Below are 12,930 nucleotides of genomic sequence, written 5' to 3'. Positions count from 1 at the left end.
GCACTACATTAAGTGTGGTGCCACTTCTCACAAATCTGGCACATGGTATGTGACGGCCGTTAATTTTGTATTCCTATTTGTGTGATCCAATGCATCAAGCAGATGTATATGCACACTACAGGTACGTCAGGTATGTGTTGATGAGAAGCAATTGGTATTAGCACCAGTTGTCTGGCATTTGATGTTTGTTCTGGCAGAGACTTGCACGGCATGATTTAAGGGGTCTGTGCCTATGTGTGACTTTTGTTACATGAGCATGTTGGATGCCATTGACATTGCTGTGCTATTCTTTGTTTGGTGTAATGTGTGTGTGAAGTGTATGTAGTAGCCAATCTGTGGGCATATGTAGTGGTTTGTGGACATCTTCTGTTAGCAAAAGGTACATATCTCCACTTGTCCTTCACGTGCTGTGCTTGTCAAGTTGTGAGTGTGTTACGTACATGTGGTTGTATGTGTTTGGGCTGTGCACTGATTGTGCTTTACTGCAGCATGGCGCATATCTATTGTTATCTGCACATCTGTGTTACCCAGACCATGTGTTTTTGGAGTGGTGTATGGCTTGTGTGTCCTACAGGGTTGGTTTGTTGTGTGTATTTTGCTAGGTTTGTTGACTGACCCACAAGTAGGCCATTATCATATTGACCATCCTGGAAGTGTTAGTTGATCCGGCTGTAACTGAATATGTAGGCGTCATGGACTCTACCAGGATTCTTGGCTAAAATGTTTGTAAATAGTACACGGTGGTCCACTATGGCCTGCACATTTATGGAATGCGTATGTTTCCGGTTCCTGTATAAATGTTCTGTTGCTGCAGGTGAGACAACTCAGACATGGGTGCAGTCCATTGCACCCAGCACATATAAAAAGCCAGCATATTGGTAAATGCCCTGTTTTATCTCCTGCTGCATTTGCTGGGTGTTGGGGAAGCAGATGTGGCGGGCTGTCAGAGCGATGATTGCGTCTAATACCTTTGGCAGGAAGACTGAGAAAGACATCTGTGACACCCCAGCAACCAGTGCACCCATTGTCTCGAATGAGCCACTTGCCAGTATATGCAGGACAATTAGCAGCATTGTGACAGGTGGTATATTATGTGGTGTCTGCAGGCTGGCTGTGATCTGTGGCTCAATGTGGTGCAGCAGGCGAATTATGGCTTGCTGGTTGAGTCGGTATGTACTAATGAGGTTGTGTTCCCTGATGCCAAGGAGGGTTGTCCTGTTCCGGAATATCCTCTCCTGCCTTCTTCGTTGCCTTTGTGGGTGCCGTAGTGGTGGTTGCGGTTGCTGCAGTAGTGGTGGTGATTGCTGTTGTGGTTGTTGTCCTCTGCGTCATCTCCCAAGCTGGAGCAGTAACACTTCCATCTTGTCCTGTGGGTTGCCAATGTTGCTTCTGTGTGTTTTCCTTAAGTAGTGGTGTGCGGGCCTCATTTTAACGTCTGGTCTGACCCAGGTGTTAAAATCTGACGCAAATCGGGGTTAACATCATTTTTTGGTCAGCCTCCCACCAGTGCATCATTTTTGCACGGGTGGATAAATATGGTGCAAGGGGCTTAAAGTTATTTTTGGGATGGGAACGCCTACCTTGCATTTCATTGACGCGAGGTGGTTTCACGCATCCAAAAAATGATGTTAACTCCAATGTTTTGGCGCTACAGGGGTCCAGCGTAAAAATATAAATATGAAGTTAAGTTTGCACTGAAATAGCGTAAAACTTAAAGTTTTGTAAGCTTGTGATGTTTTTGCGTCAACAAATGATCCAAATGCGGCGCTAAAAAAGTATAAATATTGGCCTAAGTAGGAAAGAAGGGGAGGAAACCAATTGCCAAAGTCACCTTACCTAAAACACAGGCTAACCCAAATAGAAAGAAAGTCAATTTAAAACTAACATAATCAATAGAGAAAGTGAATGACACTTAAAGTGTGAGGGGTCTCAGTCGCAGTCCAGTTGGAATGGCACAAGAAAAATAAACATAGTAATAAATGCATGGAATAAATAAGCATCTTTAAAAGAAAAGAAAGCGAAATAAATGGTGGCAAACAGATGGTTCCTAGCACCTGCCACCTCTTGTGTGTAAAAAAAATAATTAAATCATAATCTTGGAGTACCAAAGCATTCGGAGACAAAAACAAAATTATTAGTCTGTTCCAATCCACTAGGTGTTTCCCCGAGAACCCTGATGCATTCAAGCCCATCAAGTGCAAGCAAGACACAAATTTCTTCTTTAATACTCACAGGTTTCTGTATTAGTTACATAGTGCAAATCTCACAATGAATACCAGCAGGTGCCTAGCTAAGCTTAAGAGAACGAAGGCAAAGCCTTCAGGTGTTATAAAAATGTAAACAGTTTTCAACTGAGCAGGTTTTTCATCTCAATGCCAATATGCAGCATGATTACCTCAGAGACTGGCACATGCTGTGGGTATTGCTAGCATGGTCAGGAAACATGGCAGATGAGGAATACAGTGTCACTTAGATAGGCATGTTCATTAAAAACGTTTTCAACCTACATCTAAAAAAAATGTAATATGTGATTGCATATAATTAGCAATATATTAGTATTATGAATTACATTTCTTGTACATACTCTGAAATACTTTCAATTGGTAATTGTGTTTTTAAGTACTGTTTTTGTTACGTTTATTTGGTACCCAAAGAGCCAAACCAGAGCTGCTTGTTACGCATAACCAATGTTTGACACAATTTATAACGATCACTTTGAATCGGGAATAACTGAAGTGGCTGCTGTAGGCTTGGCTTGGCGCCAGGCCTCGAACGGTCGGGGATTCAGAGGGGAAAGAGAAACGCGTGCACACTGTAGTGGGTGGAATACGGGACTGCGTCAGCGCAGACCTTGATTTATTTCTACAGCTTGGTTCCGCGTTCCGTCCGGACACGCGGAACCAGATACAAATTATTACAGAGGCCGGGTGGCTCTCTACATCCCTCCCATGTTTTACTTCACACAGAAGAGGGTAAACACCCATCAACAAAAGAAACACAAACATATATATATAAACATGAAAATGTCAAAACATCGATGAGATGACATGCATCGCCTTGAAACAAAATCTCTTCTGACGACAACAACGGCCAAGGCCTGTCACATCTCTCTAGGTACTCAGAGAGTATACGATGTCCCGGAGTTGGCTGTTCGGGGCTGGGTTAGGGCGTAGATCATATCGCCCGCCCCTAGGGGAAGGTCCCTCAGAATCGTTGGATTCACCTGGATGTGACTGGACACTTGGCGTCACCACCGGAATATCTCCACTCCTGGCTTCCTCGACATTAAACTCTATCGTGGTGTCTTCGAGCTCCTCCTCCTGGCTTACTACGGGGACACCAGCCCTCCTAAAATGGGACACGTTTCTGGTGACCCTCTGGCTACCTCGAGCCGCCGTCACCATGGTGCCTCTCACACTGACAACCCGCCAGGGTTCAGGTTCAAACGGGGTCTGGAATTTTCCTCCTGGCCGGCGATTCTTCACTACCACCTCGTCCCCCTTTTGAAAACCTCGATATCTGCTTCGCCGTCGTTCGGAGGCTTTCTGATTAGTGGATTCTCTGCGTTGTTGTGCGGCCTCAACATCAAGCTCGGGTGCGACCCACTGGGGACCCGATGGAATGTAAACCCGGGGAGGAACCTTGAACATCAGTGTGGCCGGGGCACACCCTGTAGTGCTATGAGGAGTCTGACGATAAGCACTCAAGAACTCTTGTAGACATTTCTCGCTGTCCTCTCCTTGTTCCACTCCTATTCTGAGGGCTCGGTTCAGAGTTCTCATGAACCTTTCGACGTCTCCATTGGCCTGCGGCCAATATGGCATGACCCTGCGATGACGTATGGCCAAACCCTCTAGGTAGGACCGGAATTCCTGTCCATGGAACGGCGGCCCGTTGTCTGTTCTGACTTCATCGGGAAAACCAAACATGGCAAAAGTCTTCTGCAGTACCGGTCTCACATTTTCAAACGCTGTGGAGGACACAACATCCACAACTCGGAACTTAGTGTACGAGTCCATGATGACGACCGTCAGTCGCCCATCCGGGAAGCTCCCAAAATCCATACTCACTTTTGCCCACGGCTTCACACTCGCTGGCTCTGTGACCACAGGGCAACAGGGTGGCTCTCCTGATGTGATGATACAGGAATGGCACTTCCCCACCAGTTCATCTACCTGGCTGTCCATTCCAGGGAACCATACCTTTGCCCTCAACCTTGCTTTGGTCTTAGCAGCGCCTTGATGGCCCTGATGGGCTAGCTCCACTACTCTGGCCCACAGACTCTGGGGCACCACAATTCTCCTTCCTCTCAGAACCAGTCCTTGCCCATCCATGGATAGCTCATCACGCACCCTCCACATTCCTTGCATCACGGCCTTACACTCCTGATTTGCTGCTTTGGTTCTTTCCAGAAACAGCTTCCACCTCTTGTGCTGAAGCGCTTCTTTAACCTGGTTGAGGGTGGCATCCTCCTTGGAGGCGTCCACAAGATTTGCAATACTCAGGGCTTTAGGGCACGCCGACTGTACCACCATGTTAACAAATACCTCTGTGCTCTCCTCATCATTTTCCTGAGAGTCACTGGATTTATCTGCGGAGGGGTGACGAGACAGATAGTCTGCAGGGTTATTCACTCCTGGTCGATAGACAACGGTGAATCGGTATGGTTGCAATAGGACGGTCCACCGTTCTATCCGTAGGGGTGCCAGACGAGGACAGCCGGCAAACAACGTGACGAGAGGCTTGTGATCCGTCACCACCCGGAACTCTCGGCCGTACAGGTATAAGTGGAACTGTTTGCACGCCCACCGAATCGCCAGGGCCTCCCGTTCTATTTGGGCGTAGCGTGTTTCCACCGATAACAATGCTCTACTGGCATAAGCAACCGGAACCCACTCCTGCGGATTCTGCTCCTGCAGAAGGACGGCCCCTAGCCCTACTGGACTCGCATCAACCACGACCTCCGTTCGTCGTTGAGGGTTAAAATACGCCATCGTTGACTTGTCCAGTAACGCTGCTTTGATGTCGGCAAACGCCTTGTCTGCCTCTGGGCTCCATACCCACCGGTGTCCAGTCTTGGTGAGTTGCCTGAGGGGTTCAGCCATGGTCGCAAGCTGCGGGATGAACCTACCACAGTATGTGGCCATGCCCAGGAAGCTTCTCACCTCCGTGGTGTTTTTGGGGATCGGCGCCTGTCGGATAGCGTCTGCTTACCGAGGGTCAACTTGTAGACCATTCTTTGAGAAAATGTATCCAAAAAATTCTACTGACGTCTGATAGAATGCACATTTCTTTTTGTGGAGTGTTAGGCCTGACTCTGATAGCCTTTGCAATGTAGCTCTTAGGTGTCGGTGATGCTCTTCTCGGGTTTTGGAGTAGATGAGGATGTCATCACTCAAGTTGATCACCCCTTGCAGTCCTGAGAGCATCTCTCTTATCGCGTTTTTAAATACTTCGGCGGCCGAGGATACCCCAAAGCTCAGTCTCTTGTACCGCCTCAGTCCCACGTGCGTTGAAAACGTAGTGATGTTTCTACTATCAGGCTCTAGTTCCAGCTGATGATACGCTGCATTGAGGTCCAACTTCGAGAACCACTGTGCGCCGTTCAGGTCTGCTATGATATCATCCATTGTAGGGGTGATATGCCGCTCTCTTTTGATTGCTTTGTTGGGCAGGCGCATGTCGACACACAGACGGATGGCACCAGGCTGCTTGGGTTTTGGTGCTATTACCAATGGTGACACCCACGGTGTGGGCCCTTCTACCTTCTCGATCACTCCTTGATCCTCCAGTAGTTGTAGTTCCCTTTCCACGGCGGGGCGTAGATGAAATGGAACCCGTCGATGCCTGAGGGCAACGGGTGTCACCCTGTGGTCTATGTGCAGCTTGATACTCTTGTCTTTAAGCCGCCCTAGGCCTTCAAAGAGCTGTGGGAACTCATTGACCAGACATTCGGCATGAGAGTCATAAATTTGCCGCGCAAAAAATACTAGCTCGAGCTCCTCCGCGGTATGGCACCCTAGTAGTGTGCCTCGGTCTCCGGCCACCACGTAGAATTTTGCCCGTGCCGCCACTTGTTCGCTGGACACGGACACCTCCACCGTGCCCCTCAGAGGAAGCGGTTCTCTGCCCCCATAGTTATAGATCCTGGTGGTAGTTGGAGAGAGTACTGGTGCGGGAGTCAGCTGTCTGAACAGAGTCTCGTCCATCACGTTTACTGACGCTCCGGTATCTATGAGGACTGTCGCGGACTTGCCATTGATGTGGACTTTGCTCATGGGGGGTGGACGCTTCTTTTGTAGTCTCTCACCAGCGAATGAGATGACAAAGATATCTTCATCTTCATCCTCTTCGAATATAGGGGTTTTCTGAGCCGTCATCTCGCTAGGAATGTCAGCTTCTGCCGTCACACTTCTGACCCTGGTGTCTCTTCTTCTTTGGTACCCCTGCCAACCTTTGCCAGATCTGCAGACTCTGGCAAAATGGTTATCTTTGCCACACTTATCACATTGCTTTCCTTTTGCTGGGCACACCATGGGTGGTTTGTGATCGTTTCCACAGCTTCGGCAGGCTCGGGCACTTTGTCCCCCAACGTTCACCCTCCTTCCAGGTGGCTGGCGCGTTTGGATAGCCTCCACGTGCTCTTCCTTCACCTGAACCGGGTGAGCCGTCGATGCAGCTGCCAGGGATTGTCCCTGAACAGCTGCCATGGCATCTGCCCTTACTGTTGACAGCTCATGTGAGCGCGCTAGCACTAAAATGTCATCAAGGGGCATACCCTGCTGGCGTAGGATGAGTTTCCTCAACGCATTTGAACGACATCCTTGAATGATCTGCGCCCTGATCTCTTCTTGTTGATCGAGGCCTACGCATGAGCTTGCTAGTTTTCTTAATCGGGCATAAAACATATCCATTGACTCAATATCAGTTTGTTGAGCTTGCCGAAGTTTGAAACGCTCAAAGTCTGAATTTAGTTGTGGGTCGAAATGCTTGTTCAGAGCTTCGACCGCTGCATTGAAGTCCGACTTATCACCGGTGCCGGGGAGTGCATCAAACAATTCTTGCAGCTCATCCCCTCCCATTAACAGCAAGAGAGACCTGCGCACAGCCCCGTCTGTCTCCCTTGTGGCGCAGAAGTAATTCTCCAATCGATTTAGCCCTAGGCGCCATCTTGGCGAGGCGGTGGCGGGGTCGACTAGTTGGCTAAACGGTGGTAGTGGGGTTACAGCCGAGTGGGCCCTGGGGCTTGCTTGCACGTGCGCCTGGGGGTTTTCTTGTGCTGGGGCACTCATGATGTGTCTACTAGTATTACCTCTCCTTCTTTACTTTTTTTTTTTTCTTCTGTCTTCACAGGGGCTGCCTTGATTGTTAATTTGCGCTGTGTTTTTGTTTTTGTTTTTTTTCTCTCTCTTTCTGGTGACTTGTTATGTTGAGGTCCCTTACTTTCTGTGTCTTTTACTTTTCTTCCCACAGGGCCTTCTGCCCTATTCGCATCTGTCTTTCTTTCTCCTCTTTTTTTTTTTTTTTTTTTTTTCTCTCTCTAGGTTCCTGTCTGGGGGGGGCACAGCCCCGGCGGGGTCTCTGTGCCCAGGATCGCACCTCCCTCTCCTGGTGCTACCGGCTAGGGCGCTGCCTTAATGGTCGCGGTGGCTGTTCCCCTTTTTTTTTTCTCTAGCTGCTCGTGCAGCTTACCGATGCTCTGCACACCACAAGGCGGCAGCACCGCTCTTGAGCTCTGCCTCTGTGTGGGACACTAAGTGTCCCTCACTGCACAGAGGCGAGGCGCGCCTCCCGGATTGGAGCGCCTCGCGCCACTTGCCTCTTCCTCTTCTTACCGTCGGGTCTCGCAGCCGGGCACGGGACCTCAGCCCGTCTCCGCTAGGCTCCGTCCGGCTCCTGCGGTCGATGCGGGGATTCCGGATCCCGCCTCGTCGCCAATGTAGGCTTGGCGCCAGGCCTCGAACGGTCGGGGACTCAGAGGGGAAAGAGAAACGCGTGCACACTGTAGTGGGTGGAATACGGGACTGCGTCAGCGCAGACCTTGATTTATTTCTACAGCTTGGTTCCACGTTCCGTCGGACACGCGGAACCAGATACAAATTATTACAGAGGGCGGGTGGCTCTCTACAGCTGCACTCCCAAGCTACATAGTGGGGGTCATTCTGACCCTGGCGGTCTTTGACCGCCAGGGCGGAGGACCGCGGGAGCACCGCCGACAGGCCGGCGGTGCTCCAATGGGGATTCCGACCGCGGCGGTAAAGCCGCGGTCGGACCGGCACCACTGGCGGGGTCCCGCCAGTGTACCGCGGCCCCATTGAATCCTCCGCGGCGGCGCAGCTTGCTGCACCGCCGCGGGGATTCCGACCCCCCCTACCGCCATCCAGATCCCGGCGGTCGGACCGCCGAGATCCGGATGGCGGTAGGGGGGGTCGCGGGGCCCCTGGGGGCCCCTGCAGTGCCCATGCCACTGGCATGGGCATTGCAGGGGCCCCCGTAAGAGGGCCCCTACATGTATTTCACTGTCTGCTGCGCAGACAGTGAAATACGCGACGGGTGCAACTGCACCCGTCGCACGGCTTCCACTCCGCCGGCTCGATTCCGAGCCGGCTTCATCGTGGAAGCCTCTTTCCCGCTGGGCTGGCTGGCGGTCTGAAGGCGACCGCCCGCCAGCCCAGCGGGAAAGTCAGAATTACCGCCGCGGTCTTTCGACCGCGGAACGGTAACCTGACGGCGGGACTTTGGCGGGCGGCCTCCGCCGCCCGCCAAGGTCAGAATGAGGGCCAGTGTGTCTTCCCTACTTAATCAATTTTAACTCAATTTATGGTGACCATTTTGGATTGGGGTAATTATAGTGGCTTCAGCTCCAGCCTACTCCCAAATTGTATTCAGGATTAGCATCTGCTGCATCCAGGAAAGGGACATACTGAGATCAGGATGGCATTAAGAACACGACGCTAGGTGTAAAGCTGGAAGGAAAAGAAAAAAGTCCACCAACTCCAAGGCAGACCTTCTCTCCTATTGTAGCAATTAAATTAGCATATACCGGTACTAATTAAACACCCTATACATCATGACTAACATGAACAACTCCAATAACTGTAATGTGAGCTGTTTCCAATATGTGCAAGGGATCGGAACCAGTGTCCTTCTCTCTCCTATTATATATTGATGGCATGAGCTCTGGGAGACAGCTAAAGTTTTCTCTTGGCATAACCAAAAAAGTGTTTGACTCAGGTGGTAAAGGCCTACATTTCACCTCTGGTTCATTTGATTGAGGCCAAATCCTGGCATCGTACAAACCATCAGATTTCTGTACTGCGTGTTTATAGGTTTTGTAGGATTGTCTTAAGCATCTTAAGCTTTAACGCTGGTTTCTGTAAACGCATTGAAAACAGGCAAACTATGTATCTTGGTTAACATTTTTAATTGTCTAGTACTTTCCCTGTAAGACTCACTATCATCCTAATAGCTCCGATGCCATGTGACAGTGGAACACAAAATAGCTAGCAAAACCGTGTTTCCCACAGGATTACTTTACAAACAAATTCTAGACGGGGGAAGCAAATGGCATCTTATAAATCGGTTAGAAACCTCGCATAGCGCACGCTGAGATCACTTACGGGATGCAGAGTGTTTTTTTTGTGCTGGAATTCATTAACAAACAAATCGCTATGACGTCATATCCACATAGTGAATTAATTTTGCAATAACCGTTTCCTTAATTACGTTTGCTGTTCTTCCGTCTATGAGAACTATCTGCGTAAAATCTGGGCACTTGTTATCGCATTCCCTGTTATCATTGTATTAAAAGATGTAATTCCTTTAATGTTGCAGTGCCAAAATTGGAGAACGGTGTTTCTGGTATGTACAAATTTATGCCAATTAACCATTTCCCGTTCGCCATCGAAATTATGTGAAAATTATAAAAATGTGCTTCTGGGAAACTACATCAATGTGCACGGTCTAATTCATTCTTTGGTGACTGCCACTAAATATTCCTCTGGAAATGACTGACCAGAGAACCAATCTTCAGCAAACATACTCTTTGAGGGTTTAATGGGCCACAGGGTCCGACTGGTACAGAAAATAGGCTCGAGCACCAAAATAGTAGTGGCCCCATTAGAGAATCCAATAGCTAAAACAGTTGCCCACATTTGCAAACTGGAGCAGTTTTTAACTTGTAAAGGCACGGGGGCATATTTATGAACAAAATGCCTGCCTGAGAGGGTAAGTTGCAGGAACGTGGTGTATTTAACATAAAATGGCACATTCCTGTCTTTTCCCGTTGCTGCCTAGCGCCAACGCAGGCACCCGTTGCAGCGTCTGCATTATAAGCAGGACTGTTTTTGTGCAGAAAGGGACACATTTTTGCACAAAAAGCAATCCTCTAAGACATTTTCCTCTTTCCATGTGTGCTGCAGAATGCAGCACACGTTGAAAGAGGACGTAACGAGGAGAAATACAACTATTTCTCCTCGTTATGCCTCACTTGGGGAGGCGTAGCATTTTGACGCATTCCCAGGTCTACCAGTAATCATAAATCTGGTAATTCGTCAAAATCCATGAGTGGATGTGCAGGAGCACCAGCGCTCTGCTCATGGAACAATTTACTCTAGGTTTATCAAGTCACGCAAGGGATCATGACTTGATAAATCTAACATAAGTTGCACAATTCCTGCACCCTGTTGCATGGCGCAAGGGCAACTCAACTCTTTCAGAAATACGCCCCAAGCTGTATAGGTGTTTTTACAAGGCACAGGAGACTTTATGCAGTTGTGCTTGCCGCACTCAATGTTTGTGGTAATATATGAGAAACCACAAGCAACATATCGGCTACTAGACCAAAACATGAGCCGACACACTGGCATATCAGAGCAGCTCATCTAGCACTGCCAGATTGCCTGATGGGCCCTGAGTTGCAACAAAAGATCCGTTTTTGGTTTAAGTAGAGGTTTATTCATGAACCACCAACCGAAAAAGGCCGCTTAGTCCAAAGGTTCACAACCGCTCTCAAGAACAGCCAACATCAGAATACTCATACTATGCCAACAGAGCCTTACTGTTAACAAGGTTCCACATGACATACTAAGAATTCTGAGAAGGCTTAATACAATGTTAATGATCACAAGGTAATTCATAACACTCTGCCATAAAGAAAAGGTTATTACGGGATTTATATTGACTATTTGTGAATTCATTTAGTTAAGAAAATGTGTAAATCACACTTATGCCACAAAGCACTTATGCCTCAAGCACTTATGCCTCAAGCAAGAAAGATTTCTCAACAAACCGTGTGGGATGATTGCAGTGCATACAAGGAATTAAGAGAAAGATGATAAGTTTGAATAAAAGAATGGGTCTTCAGGCTTCATAAAAAAAAAATCCAATATCTTTAAGAGACAAGTGCCTTATTCTGATAGAAAACATTGCATTGCCAACAATCTTCGGATTTACACGTTGTGATAATTTGCTGTGATGTACTAATTATGTACCTTGCTCTTTCCAGGATATCACTGAAATAGTTGGGGCCTTTCAAATCAGAATGTTTGAGCTGGTTAATCTTTTAGTGAGCTATCTTTTCGCACCAGTTGGACTTCAGGAAGTAGGACACAATAGAAGTATCAACTTGGAATATGGTTAATGGCACCCATCTCTTCACCATCTATAGCAACTCCCATCTCCCCATCGTACATGACTCATCTGTTATGCTGAGCAGTTTAGAGGTTTGACTGCCCATCTAACTCTGCTCAACATTCACAAATGCATTTTAATGACAACATTCTCAAATAGTTTCTCTCCTACTTGACCAACAGCCAGCTGCCATTGATCCCTGTGGTGTGGTGCACCCCAAGACTCCATACTACCTCCAGTCACCTTAAGACTCCACATTGAAATTCTCAGCATACTTCTAAACAATATCATTAAATTCCTCCACTACACTGACATGAAGTCTTGTTACAAGCCTGGATATCAAAGGACGTCTGTTAGAAATTAGGTCTCTAGTTGGCAGAGATATGCACCCTGTCCAAGTAGAGAGCACCATTCTAGTTAGGGTGAATCAGATACACAAGCTAAATTAACCTGTGCTCACCCTCTGGTAACTTGGCACAGAGCAGTTAGACTTAACTTAAAAGGCAATGTGTAAAATATTTGTGCAACACTTAAATTACAGTAACGCAGTGAAAACAACACAAAAGACTCCACACCGGTTTGGTAAAATAGGGAATATTTATCTGATTAAAACAAGACCAAAAAGACAAAAATCCCAAAAAGTATTTCTCAAGTTATGAATCTTCAGAGCAGTGATACTTAAAGTACGGCCCGGGGGCCGCATGCGACCCTCGTGACATTTACATGCGGCCACCAGGTCAACAGCAGCACTGTGCTGCTGTTTATTCGACTCAGCACTGGCACTAAAAATTGTTAAATAAACAAGCAAGTATTTATTTGGAGTCTAATTGAAGTTAAAGAAAAGGAGTAACTAAGGTGTTCTGGAACTCTTAACTTTAGAAACACCTTCATTATTAAAGACATCTTGGAGCAAAAATATTAAAGTATGATCTGTGTGAAATTCAAACAGTACATTTCATTAACCTGCAGAACCATTTCACAATAAGTACACATTATGTCACTGCATTGAGAAGTATTTTTTAAAGTGATAGTTTTCAAAAATGAATTTAGAAACTTTCATCCCCTTCCATCCTACACACCCTAACAACAATGTGAACTGTGAACTAAAAGGCAAGTCAGTTGTTATGTGAACTCTTTGGGAGGGCTGGGTTTCTATGAAACATGATCAACATTATAGTTTATTAAATCAGACACAGAAGGTTTTATGCAGCATACATCCTGAAGACATATTTCAAGGTTCTTATATATGATGATGAAGAAAAAGGAGGTAAAGTGAAATAAAACATTTGCCTAGGATCA

The sequence above is a fragment of the Pleurodeles waltl genome, chromosome 1_2, assembly GCF_031143425.1.
Source record: "Pleurodeles waltl isolate 20211129_DDA chromosome 1_2, aPleWal1.hap1.20221129, whole genome shotgun sequence".
NCBI classification, from domain to species: Eukaryota; Metazoa; Chordata; class Amphibia; order Caudata; family Salamandridae; genus Pleurodeles; species Pleurodeles waltl.
Note: the sequence above shows the minus strand (reverse complement) of the source record.